Raw genomic sequence first — 12,947 nt, 5'->3', positions numbered from 1 at the left:
CTTCTCCATAATTGAATAGGTGTTTCCAGCAAAGACTCCAATCAGTCTTTATGTGCACCTGCTTATCTGGTTGTCTAGGCTTGCCACCCATCTATAGGCAAAGACTCTCCCTAAGGTCTGAAGCACTCACTTTAGAGAATCAAGCTGGTGACAAGGTCCCAGAAGAGACAACAGAAGAAATGAAGCCATTTCTCATTTTAGGGCTCTGTTCCTATTCATTTCTCCCTCTTCCACTAAGTTGTTTTGTAAATCTCTGTCTTAAATAGCATATCTTTGTTTCTATTGGCCCCCATATCCCTCATGGGAGCAATTCTCTGATTATAATTTAGAATAGTAGAAACGAGATACCATAGAATCAGCCCAGTGTTAATGTCTGAAACTTCTTAGACAGTAATTAGAACAGATAAATCAAAACATGACTTGCAGCTGTCTGGTACAAGTAGTTTTATACCCTATGCAATTTTTTTCTTACCATCTTCTTCATTCCCTTTCCTTCTTCACAGCATAAGGGGAGGTTTACAAACTGTAATTCTTCACTCAATGATATTTTTTCTGTTATCTGGGCTATGTGCAATTACTGGTGATTCTTCATTCATTTTCCAGCTTGGAGGCCATCAGAGGTCAACAAGGCACCATCCTCTCTACCACATCCTGCTTCTAATGGAAATCATTCATCTCTTCCTTCTGACATTCACTTCAGATCAAAAACAATGAAAACACATTAGGATCATGAAACAGTGGCAGTCATCCTGAATTAGGAATCAAAAGTCCTAGCTCTGATTTTCAGCTTGGTAATATATTTCCTGTGTGATATTTGAGCAAGTTACTTAACCTCTCAAAACCTCAATTCCTCTACCTATACAACAGAGGTAATAATACCACATAACTTGTTCTTCCAACTCAACATTTTCCCATGCTCCTCTTCCAGTTTTCTCTGTCTCAATAAATAGCATATCTATTCCCTTAGTTCACTTAGAAACATGCAGAATGAGTTTTGATCCATACTCCTCCTCTACTCCAAACCATCCTTATCCAGCTTACCACCAGATACAGTTAAATCAACTTTTCAAACTTTCTGCAAATAGTCCAGTTTCAAACTTTTTGCAAATAGTACTGTCTGTACTCCCAAAACTTTATTCCAAGTAGCATAAGATCTTGCCTATGTCCCTAAGATGCTTTCCTAACTGATATCCCACTTAATCTCTCCAAAACATCTTCAGTAGTGTTTTTTAGGATATAATTCAGACCATGACAGTTCTCAGATTAAGTACCCTTTAGAGGTGTCTTCCATTATACATATATACACCACATCTTTATCAATTCATCTATCAATGGACATTTAGGTTGCTTTCATGATTTAGCTATTGTAAATAATGCTGCAATAAGGACAGGGCGTGCATGTTTCCCTCTGAATTACTGTTTTCATATTCTTTGGGTAAATATCCAGTAGTGCAATTGCTGTATTATAGGTTAGTTCTATTTTTGACTTTTTGAGGAAACTCCATACTGTTTTCCAGGTGGCTGCACCAGTTTATTTCCAACTAACAGTGCACAAGACTTCCTTTTCCCCCAAATCCTCACCAACACCTGTTGTTGATTTTAGCCATTCTGAAAGATGTGAGGTGTGAGGTGATAGCCCATTGATAAAATCTTGCCATTTGCAGCATGGATGGATCTAGAGGGTATAATGATAGCAAAATAAGCCAGTTGGAGAAAGACAAATACCATATGATATTCTCATATGTGGAATTTAAGAAACAGAACAAAGGAACAAAAAGAAAAAAGAGATGAACCAAAAACCAGACTCTTAACTAGAGAGAACAAACAGATGGTTCCATAGTGAAGGTGGGTAAGGAGATGGGTGAAATAGGTGAAGGGGATTAAGAGTACATTTATCTTGATGAGCACTGAGTAATATATGGAATTGTTGAATCACCATACTGTACACCTGAAATGACTATAACACTGTATGTTAACTGTACTGGAATTTTAAAAAATAATATAAATAAAAATTTAAAAATTTGCTAAATAATAAATAAAATAAAATAAACTTAATTCTAGAATAAGCTACTCTTCACTTACAAAGGTTTCAATCAGAAGTGGCATCCCAGAAGCTTGAGCCTCTGTGTTTGTTATGCCCTGAAGAGCATGTTAAGATGATTTTAATTAGATGCCCACCTTTAAAAATCAGGAGATTTCATATGCAATCTAGAATAATGTCTCTTGAAAAATTATATTTGGTCACACTGCATCTGATTTCATATGGCAACAAGCATTTGGAACAGAGTTGTTGTACCAAATTTGGATAAGACATGCCTCTCCCATTTTATCACAGTCCTCACCACTGTTGTCTTCTAGGGGGCCTGCTCATTACAGAATATATCTGCTTGATTCCAATAGACATTTGAGTCTTTTCTGGGTCAACTGAGGGAAAAGAAGATGAATTTTTCGAGTTTTTATAAAGGATCTGGCCCAATCAGAAGTCACTTTGTAATGTCTGGTTTGTATCCATGACTGCATATTTAGATATAGAGACTTGTAAGTCTTTATCCTGAAAGATTATGCAGAATAAATGTTTATTGGGAAAATGGCAATTATACATGTAATTTTCTTTAATAAAAATCCCACTACATGCCAGAATGCAAATAAGTAACAATACCAAGTGCTAGCTAAGATGCAAAGCAACCGTAATTCTCATTTATTCCTGGTGGGAGTGAAAAACAAAATACCAATTATGGAGGAAAATTTTACTGTTTCTTATAAAACCAAACACAGTCTTACCAGGGAACAGGGAGTCTGCTTCTCCCTCTCCCTATGCTCTTTCTCCCACATTCATTCTCTCTCTCTCTCTCAAAAAAAAAAATAATAATAATAATAAGCAAATCTTATCTCAAGAAAAAAAAAGAAAACCTCTTCTAAAGATCTATCTTCTACTCCTAGCTAGGGGTACCTGTTCCTTGTTGCTGTTCCTTAACTGGAATCAACTATATTAGTGACCTACAACATCCAATAACATTAGCATATGTACTCTCTCTTAAAAAGTTGGACTCAGAAATGTAACTTGAACCTAAGACTACAGTCACCACATCATTCCATACAGAGTTTAGGATCTGCCTGAGGATAGGCTTTCCCTGAAGAATAGATTTCTTATCCATTTGCTTACCCACTTGCAAGCAGAGAAGCTAACTAACTTGCAGAGAGACTTTGAAGATAGCCCTGGGCCCACTTAAAGACTCACAAGGAAGGCAGTGAAAGAGAAATGGATGGAAATAAGTGTAAACTTGGGAGGCCAAAGGTAACTCTGCAATTTAAAATATGGCCTAGTTCCACACAAATTTTAGGATTATTTGTTCCAGCTCTGTGAAAAATGTTGATGGTATTTTGATAGGGATTTCACTGAATGTGTAGATTGCCCTGGATAGTATAGACATTTTAACAATATTTGTTCTTCCAATCCATGAGCATGGAATGTTTTTCCATTCTTTGTGTCTTCCTCAATTTCTTTCATAAGTGTGCTATAGCTTTCAGAGTATAGATCCTTTACTGTTTGATTAGGTTTATTCCTAGTTATCTTATGGTTTTGGGTGCAATTGTGAATGGGATTGATTGCTTAATTTTTCTTTTTTCTGTCTCATTGTTAGTGTATAGAAATGCAACTGGTTTCTGTGCATTGATTTTATATCCTGCCACATTGCTGAATTCCTGTATGAGATCTAGCAATTTTTTGGTAGAGTCTTTTGGGTTTTCTACATAAAGTATCATGTCATCTGCAAAGAGTGAGAGTTTGACTTTTTCTTTGACAGTGTGGATAGCCAGAAGAATGTTGAAAAAGATAACCAAAGCTGGTGATATCACAATTCTGGACTTCAAGCTGTATTACAAAACTGTAATCATCAAGACAGTATGGTATGGGCACAAAAACAGACACATAGATCAATGGAAGAGAAGACAACCCAGAAATGGACCCTCAACTCTGTCGTCAACTAATCTTTAACAAGGCAGGAAAGAATATCCAATGGAAAAAAAAGACAGTCTCCTCAATAAACAGTGTTGGGAAAATTGGACAGCCACATGTGGAAGAATGAAACTGGGCCATTTTCTTACACTATACACAAAAATATAGTCAAAATGGATGAAGTACCTATATGTGAGACAGAAATTTATCAAAATCCTGGAGGAGAACATAGGCTGCAACTCTTTGACCTCAGCCACAGTAACTTCTTGCTAGGGAGAAACAAAAAGGGAAGGGAAGGGAAGCCAAGGGAAAAAAAAGCCAAGGGAAACAAAAACAAAAATCTCTAAAGCCAAGGGAAACAAAAACAAAAATCAACTATTGGGACTTCATCAAAATAAAAAGCTTTTTGCACAGCAAAGGAAACAGTTGACAAAACCAAAAGGCAACCTATAGAAATGGGTGAAGATATCTGTAAATGACATATCTGATGAAGGGCTAGTATCCAGGATCTATAAAGAACTTACCAAAATCAACACCCAAAAACCAAATAATCCAGTCAAGAAGTGGGCAGAAGACAAGAACAGACATTTCTCCAAAGAAAACCTACAAATGGCCAAGAGACACATGAAAAAATGCTCACTATCACTCAGTATCAGTGAAATACAAATCAAAACCACAATAAAATACCACTCCACACCAGTCAGAATGGTTAAAATGAGCAAGTCAGGAAACAACAAATGTTGGTGAGGATGCAGACAAAGTGGAACCTTCTTACACTATTGGTGGGAATGCAAGCTAGTATAGCCACTCTGAAAAAAAGTATGGACGCTCCTCAAAAAGTTAAAAATAGAGCTACCCTATGTCCCAGTACTCCTAGGTATACCTAGGTATACTAGGTATTTACCCAAAGGATACAAACATTGTGATCCAAAGGGGCACCTGCACCTCAATGTTTATAGAAGCAATGTCCACAATAGCCAAACTAGGGAAAGATCCCAGATGCCCATCAGCAGATGAATGGATAATGAAGATGTGGATATGTATAGAATGGAATATTATTCAGCCATCAAGAAGGACAAAAATCTTACCATTTGTAACAACATGCATGGAACTGGAAGGTATTATGCTAAGTGAAATAAGTCAACGAGAGAAAGACAATTATCACATGGTTTTAGTCATATGTGGAATTTAAGAAACAACACAAAAGATCATAGGGGAATGGAGGAAAAAATAAAGTAAGACAAAATCAGAGAGGGAGACAAATCCTAAGAGTCTACTAACTATAGGAAACAAACTGAGGGTTGCTGGAGGGAAGGTGGGTAGGGGTATGGGGTAACTGGGTAATGAGCATTAAGGGGGCCATGTGATGTAATAAGCACTGGGTGTTATATGCAACTGATAAATAATTATCTCTGCATTTAAAACTAATGATATACTATATGTTAGTTAATTGAATTTAAATGAAATAAGATAATAGAAAAATAAAATAAAGTATGGCTTAAATGTTAGCTTCTAGACAACCAGAGTAGCCTTCATCCTCCCTTGAGGAAGAGCTACTATATGGTGGAAAGAGATATAGAAGTATCCTCCCCAGTACTTTTCTAAGTTGGAAGAAAATGGGGGGAGAAGAGCTCTCCATCCATTCCTGTTTGGCCTAGCCAAAGGAATTTTACAATTTCACATGTAAGTATTGATAAATCAATAATAAGTAAGATTTGTAATAGAGATGCTGAATGTTAAATATTTGATACAAAATTTGCAACAACTAGAGGACCCTAATATAATGATGGTGGGAACAAAGAAGTTTCCATATCCCTGTGCTACTTATATTGTGAGGATTTTTTTTAAGGTTTTATTTATTTATTCATGAGAGACACACAGCGAGAGAGAGGCAGAGACACAGGCAGAGGGAGAAGCAGGCTCCATGCAGGGAGCCTGACCTGGGACTTGATCCCGGGTCTCCAGGATCATGCCCCAGGCTGAAGGCAGCACTAAACTGCTAAGCCACAGGGGCTGCCCTATTGTGAGGATTTTTATCTCTCTTTGATTCCCAATCCCTGACCATCTCCCATTGTCCCTCACCCACCCACCCTCTACATATGCACATACACAAATCACAAATTGGGGAGGTGTATGTTGCTTGAGTTAGACAAAAAAGAATCACATTTCTGAAAGCACACTGCCAGGAGAGTCATTCATTGGTCATGGATATTCAACAGGGAATAAGATGTTTCTGTGCCATACAGGATAATCAATTGTCTAGGTTTACCTGGGACTAAGGGGTTTCCCAAGACATAGTACTTATTGAGTTAAAACTGGTTAAATCCTAGGCAAATCAAGATAAGTTAGTCATCTTACCATTCTAGGCAAGTGGATAGATGAACAGCTCTGATCTTTCTAAGTTCAGACTTAGCCCTGTGGCATCAGGTTCAAGGCATATATTCAGAAGGATCAAATTCCTCCGTAACCAACACAAGTAGCATTCTTTGCTCCCTTTTGTCTTGGGCAAGCAGAGGAGTACACCAGGCCCTTTTGTGTCTGCTGAAAAATGTTCAGGAAAGAAAAGAATAAGATGATTACAGTAACTTCTTAGTCTAAATTATCTTTTAAAACCTCCTCCATTCCCACATCCACAAAATTCAAAGTTGGTAGGAATGATGTGTAGAAATCATACATCCTTATCCTCACAAAATCAGAATAGACTCATAGGCGAATGGCTCCTGGAAAGGCAAAAGAAAATACTTCTTGGTGGGAAAGGGGAGCAGAGAGATGATTCCTTTGTCAAATAAATAGATAATGTGAAGAAAGTAGAATAAATTAGGGGTGCCTGGAGGTTCATTTGGTTAAGCATCTGACAATTGGTTTCAGCTTACATCATCAGGTCATGATTCCACAGGTCAAGAGATTGAGCCCCACATTGAGCTCCATGCTCAGTGGAGTCTGCCTGAGATTTTGCCTCCTCCCTCCACTCAAGTAAGTAAGTAAGTAAGTAAGTAAATAAATAAATAAATAAATCCTTTTTTTAAAAAAAAAAAAAGGTAGAATAAATTATATCAGTGTACTTCAAAGAAAATAAAATGTCCTGGGAAAATACAGAAAATTTAATATGAAGGGAAGAAACAAATCAAGACATGAGATGACAATCCTGTAAATTTTCATAAGACAAAGTCAACAACCATCTTAGGCAAATTATATTTAAAAAAAGAAAGATTGGCCTGTGTGAAGATAACAGTTTTGGGGGCAATGAGGATCAAGACTTCAAAGACAAATCATGACAGACATGTGGTTATTTTTAATTTGGAAATTATGAAGCAGAAGAAAGAAAAACATAACTGCAATAGATCTTGATTTTTATTAAGTGCTTGACATCGTCTAATGAAATCACACTTGAAACATTCATTGAAATTGTCTCAGATTAAAGCAGAAACTGCAAAGAAAGACATGTGGGCAATAGCAATTAACTGGGTCTGTTGGGAGGTGAGTGGTTAGATGATGTCAAGTATGGTGCCTGGATCCACCTCAGTTCATGTCTCCATCAATGATGTGGTGAAGGTAGCCACAATGATTGAACTAAACTCCTCAGCCTTGTTTAACTGATGGTGGGAAGGTGAGGAAAGTGGGTTGGGGTATTGGTGAAAAACACATTTGTGAGGACAGATTGACACATCCTTCGGCACCTATCTGCCAATACATGGTCAGTATTGCACTAGCAATACAAGGTCAGGTTTAATTCTGAACCAGCATATTGAATAGTTTGAAGAATCTGTAATTCTCATGAAAGCATAGTTTTGTTTGTTTTGTTTTGTTTTATGAACATGAGCTCTTCTGATGAGTTTTGCTATAAGAGAAATAGCTAGAGAGAAATATGAGGTCCAAAAAAGATGCCACTATTTTTTGGTTGTAGTAGTGGTGGTGGTGGTTTTTCTGATAGGAATAGTGTAGTAGAGAAAAAAAATAAGGGAATTTGTGAGAAAGAGGAAAGAATTGCTAGATCATTTGCACTGAGTAGTCAAAACGGCTTGATCCTTTCTAAGAGTGTTGATGGTTTATATGTAGTAATGGAGAATATTTGAAGAGGGTAGGTGGGTGGGTATGTGGTAATGGGGCATGAGAGGTTGCTTCTGATTGCTCTGTTTTCAGGGATATAGAGCACTGCTACTGGACTGTGCAGACAGGCACTAGTCCACCACCCATTGGATTCTGGCTTTCAATGAAATGAAGACATAAATTGAGAATATGTGTTTAGAAAGTATTATGGCAATTTTTCAGAGTGTTTGATGTCTTCTCAGAGTGTTTGGTGTTGAATCTAATCTCAATTTTATGATATTACACTATATGTTTTTCTAAAGATTTTATTTATCCACCTAAGAGAGAGCAAGGGTGAGAGAGAGCACATGGGGGCAGAGAGAGAAGCAGACTCCCCGCTGAGCAGGGAGCCCAATGCCATGCTCAATCTCAGGTCCCTGAGATCATGACCTAAGCCAAAGGCAGACACTTAACCAATTAAGTCACCTAGGCACCCCAACTACATGTTAACTAACTGGAATTTAAATAAAAACTTTAAAAAATTAGGCTTATATTTTTGCTCTTTGTTTTCTTCTTTTCCTTTTTTCATACACCAGAATAAATACCTATTATATTTTACCAAAGTAACAGATTGGAAATTTTTTAAATTTAGAAATTAAAAATGAGCAACGTACTGGAAAAGAAAGAAAGAAAGAAAGAAAGAAAGAAAGAAAAGAAAGAAAGAAAGAAAGAAAGAAAGAAAGAAAGAAAGAAGAAAAGAAAAGAAAAGAAAAAAAAAGAAAGAAAAGAAAGAGGAGAGGAGAGGAGAGGAGAGGAGAGGAGAGGAGAGGAGAGGAGAGGAGAGGAGAGGAGAGGAGAGGAGAGGAGAGGAGAGGAGAGGAGAGGAAAGGAAAGGAAAGGAAAGGAAAGGAAAGGAAAGGAAAGGAAAGGAAAGGAAAGGAAAGGAAAGGAAAGGAAAGGAAAGGAAAGGAAAGGAAAGGAAAGGAAAGGAAAGGAAAGGAAAGGAAAGGAAAGGAAAATTGTCCTTCGCCACTCACAGTTTGGAAAGTTCTGATAGGGCTCCAGACCACCACCAACTCAAAAGTAGGGATAAGAGAAGAGGTGTTGGAAATTTAAGTCCAGAAGAGATGTGAAATAATCAGAGAGTTTCAAGAGTGAACAGACTACTATAGTAGCTCCTGAAGTGTGGTTATTAGATGAGCAACATCAGCAGCATCTCAAAACTTGTTAGAAATACAAATTCTCTAGCTCTGCCCAGACTCGCGGAATCAGAAACTTAGCAATACGTTTCTATGAAGTCCTCTAAGAGATCTGATATATACAAATGTTGAGAATTATTAGACTTGGGAAATGTAGTAGAATTAGTTGGAAGAGCACTGACTCCACTAAGGTTAGAATTCATAAATTTAAAATGAGTTCAGAAAGCACAGCTCAGAATTTTTCTCCTTCTGACACCACCATTTTAGGACTGCTGACTTACAGAATATCAGGTAACAAATTTGTCTTAAGTCAGTAAGTTTGTGGTTACCTGTTACAGCAACAACAAGAAACTAATACACACTCTTCCTAGGAACCCATATGAATATACACAATCTTCCACACTCACTCTCTCTTCCTCACCCACAGTATGGGCACAGAGGATCCAGTATAGGACCCCAAGTCCTTGCTAGACAATGGAAACAAAATGGCAGCAGGCTGGGTCCTGGAATCACTACTTAGGAAACCACCTGTATTAAACTGAAATGTGAAAAAGAAGTAAACACCTGTTCTGTTAAAACTTTGAGTTTATGTTAGAAGACCTAGCTGAAACTGACTAATATTGGTGGTGAGATTGTGAATGCCATGATGGAAGTGAGAAGCAGTAAGGAGTGTGACCATAAGTACTCAGAATGCTCCAGTTCTCTCTTTGATTTTGCCAGTGGTGTTATGGAGGTCACAAGAGACCTAGTAATATTTAGATATAATAACTACAGGCTTGTTAAGGACTATGACCACATCAAAGGAAAATAATTAGCATATATATTAATGAGGTTCTTTTGTAGTCTTACTGCAAATGGTAATTGCTTGTATCTTAAGACTTCATGCCTTAATCAGATACAAGATATATGAAAACATTAGTCATTCCGAAGTCACTAATGAGCATGTAAGTTCTCCTCTAGGTCTTTACTTGAGACACTATTGATGATGAGGAAGACAAAAGATCGAAGTTCAAACAAATAAAGTGAACACAGCTGGCTTAAGAGGGTAAGTGTTAATCAGTAAACATATAGACTCCTTTTTCTTTCAGATCTATCTTTAGACTTAATTCACTTTTCCTTTTAGACTCTCCAGAAAAACACATATCCATTTGCACCAAGCTACATTCTGTCTGCCTTCTATATTTTCCAAGTTCAGTTGAAGCAAAACTACTTGACTCTTTGAACTTATACCCACATGGGCATCATCAATGGATACACCAAAAATTCTAGGAAGCATTGTCATAGAAATGGAAAACAGATTTCACAAACTGGAAAAACTGAAAGTGTTTATAAGAAACTACGGTATCTAAGACAAGGGAGGAGACCTTAACGTTAAACTCGGTTACTTAAAATCAGATAATAAATAGATAATAGAAAGTTAAATTGTCAAAAATAATTATGCAGTGGTAGCCTAGATTATATAAACAAATTATAGTGATGGTGAGTACATGCTTTGTTCTGAAATTTTTAAAAGATTAATAGTTGGCATTTAAATAGGGACAGTGTCAGGATGCTTGCGTGGCTCAATTGGTTGAGCATCTGCCTTCGGCTGCGGTGGTGATCTCAGGGATCTGGGATCAGGCCCCACATGCTCAGCAGGGAGTCTGCTTCTATCTCTCCCTCTGTCCCTCCCCTGGCTTGTGCTTTCTCTTTCTTTCTCTCTCTCTATTTTTCTCTCTCTCTCAAATAAATAAAATCTTTTAAAAAATAAATGGGGACAATGTCATTTTACATTTTGATGTATAAAATAGATTTTAAAATACAAAGAAGGAAGGAAAGATTCTATGTTGAGGTCATTACCAAAGCTTTTTGGGAAGACCAAGATGAAGCTGGGTAGTGAGAACATAATAATTCCAGAATGTAAGTGGCAAATCATACTAGAAAGTTCTTGAAAAGTAACATTTCTTTTTTTAAAGATTTTTAAAATTTTATTTATTCATAGAGACAGAGAGAAAGCGAGAGACAGAGACACAGGCAGAGGGAGAAGCAGGCTCCATGCAGAGAGCCCGATGTGGGACTCGATCCAGGGTCTCCAGGATCATGTCCCGGGCTTCTGGCGGCGCCAAACCACTGCGCCACTGGGGCTGCCCAACATTTCTTTAGAAAAAAAAAAAAAAAAAGATTTTATTTATTCGTGAGAGACAGAGACAGAGGGAGAGGCAGAGAGAGAAGCAGGCTCCATGCAGGGAGCCTAATGTGGGACTCGATCCCGGGACTCCAGGATCAGGCCCTGGGCTGAAGGCGGCGCTAAACCGCTGAGCTACCCGGGCTGCCCGAAAAGTAACATTTCTTAATAATCTCCACATCTTCAGCATCAGTCACAATACCTAAAACAAGTTTTCAACAAATACATTTATCTTAATGAAAAGAACATATGATCATTTTGTTTGTACCTCTTGGCAATATAGGTTTTCATTCAATTAGGATGAAAAGTAATTCTCCATGCAAAAAAAAAGCAATAAATCCAATAAAAGTCAGTTATTTGCAGAATTGCCCAATGAATTCCACTTTTGAAAGTGGCTGACACTATGTAGCTAAACAGTCATCATTAGACAAGGACAGACGATTGACTGGAAGTAGTCCCAGCCATGCCCCCACCAAGGTATCAAGTTGCACCCTGTATATTCTCAAATTTGTATTTTCCTTTTGTTTCTGTCAAATCATGATGTTCCCTTGCTGAAATTTGAAATAACAACTTATATTAGCTGAGACTCTGGGGAGAATATTCATTATCAGCTATGGCTAGCTAAAGGACAAAATCATTGATTTTCAAAAGCATTTTGAACTGTGACTGAATTATGTGGTCAGAGCTTGCAATGATTAGCAGTAAGTCAAAGAGGGCGATTTTTCTTTTTTAATAGCTGTGCAGCTAGTGATGGCTCACAATGACATTCAGCAGTTGAAGCTATAATAACTCAGAGGTTATAATTTAACAACTCTCTCCACCTCCCACCAACATCACATATAGATGCAATCACTCTTATTCCACTTTTATGATATCACCCCCCTGCTCAAGAATCTCTGATAGATCACAGAGATAGTACACATTTATGATGTACCAGGTTGTTTGGGGCCTCAACAAGGGTTTCCCAAAATTCATCTGTTGAAGTGCTAACCCTAGTACCCGAGAACGTGACTGTTTTTGGAGATGGGGCCTTTACATAGGTGATTAAGTTAAAATAAAGCAACTAGCATGGGCCCTAATTCAGTCTCACTGGTACTTTTATAAAAAGAGGAGATTTGGGCATGTAAATAAACACCAGGGGTTTGGGTACCGAGAGGAAAGACCATGTGAGGACACAGCAAGAAGGCAGCCATCTATAAGCCAAGGAGGGAAGCCTCAAAAGGAATCAAAACTGCTGACACCTTGATCTTAGACTTCCATCCTTTAAAACTTGAGAAAAATAAATTTATGATTTTAAGCCACCTAGTCTGTGGTATTTCATTATGGTAGCCCTAATAAATTAATGCACATCAAGTCTGAACTCTTTCTAGCATTAAACATCTTGTTCTGGCTAACTTTTTTGATCCAAATTCCCAATATACCAACATGTACCCTCAGCACTCACCCTAGAGCCCTACAGATGTTATGGGATCTCTTATCTTTAACCTTTCATCTTGAATGCCCCTGCCAGGGATGCTCTCTCTCTTCTTATACCATTCCTAAAGCCCAAGTCAGGAGTAGTACAAAGTCTGCTTTAATCCAACCCAGGCTGATCTATTCCTAC

At 37.7% G+C, this 12,947-nt stretch overlaps 1 long non-coding RNA gene across 3 annotated transcripts in view; it reads right to left on the bottom strand.

Annotated features, from left to right (window-relative positions):
* The window catches only part of LOC144324709 (uncharacterized), a 130,617-nt gene that overhangs the window by 29,967 nt on the left and 87,703 nt on the right, over positions 1-12,947 (bottom strand). For 2 of the 3 annotated variants that reach the window (XR_013390141.1, XR_013390139.1), the window contains exon 4: positions 6,314-6,496. This is a non-coding gene — a long non-coding RNA (uncharacterized LOC144324709). The remainder of the gene's footprint in view (positions 1-6,313; positions 6,497-12,947) is intronic. The other variant, XR_013390140.1, reaches the window with a different exon arrangement.

This window comes from Canis aureus, chromosome 12, assembly GCF_053574225.1.
Source record: "Canis aureus isolate CA01 chromosome 12, VMU_Caureus_v.1.0, whole genome shotgun sequence".
NCBI lineage: Eukaryota > Metazoa > Chordata > Mammalia > Carnivora > Canidae > Canis > Canis aureus.
The sequence above is the reverse complement of the archived record's forward strand: the minus strand, read 5'-3'. Positions and strand labels throughout refer to the sequence as shown.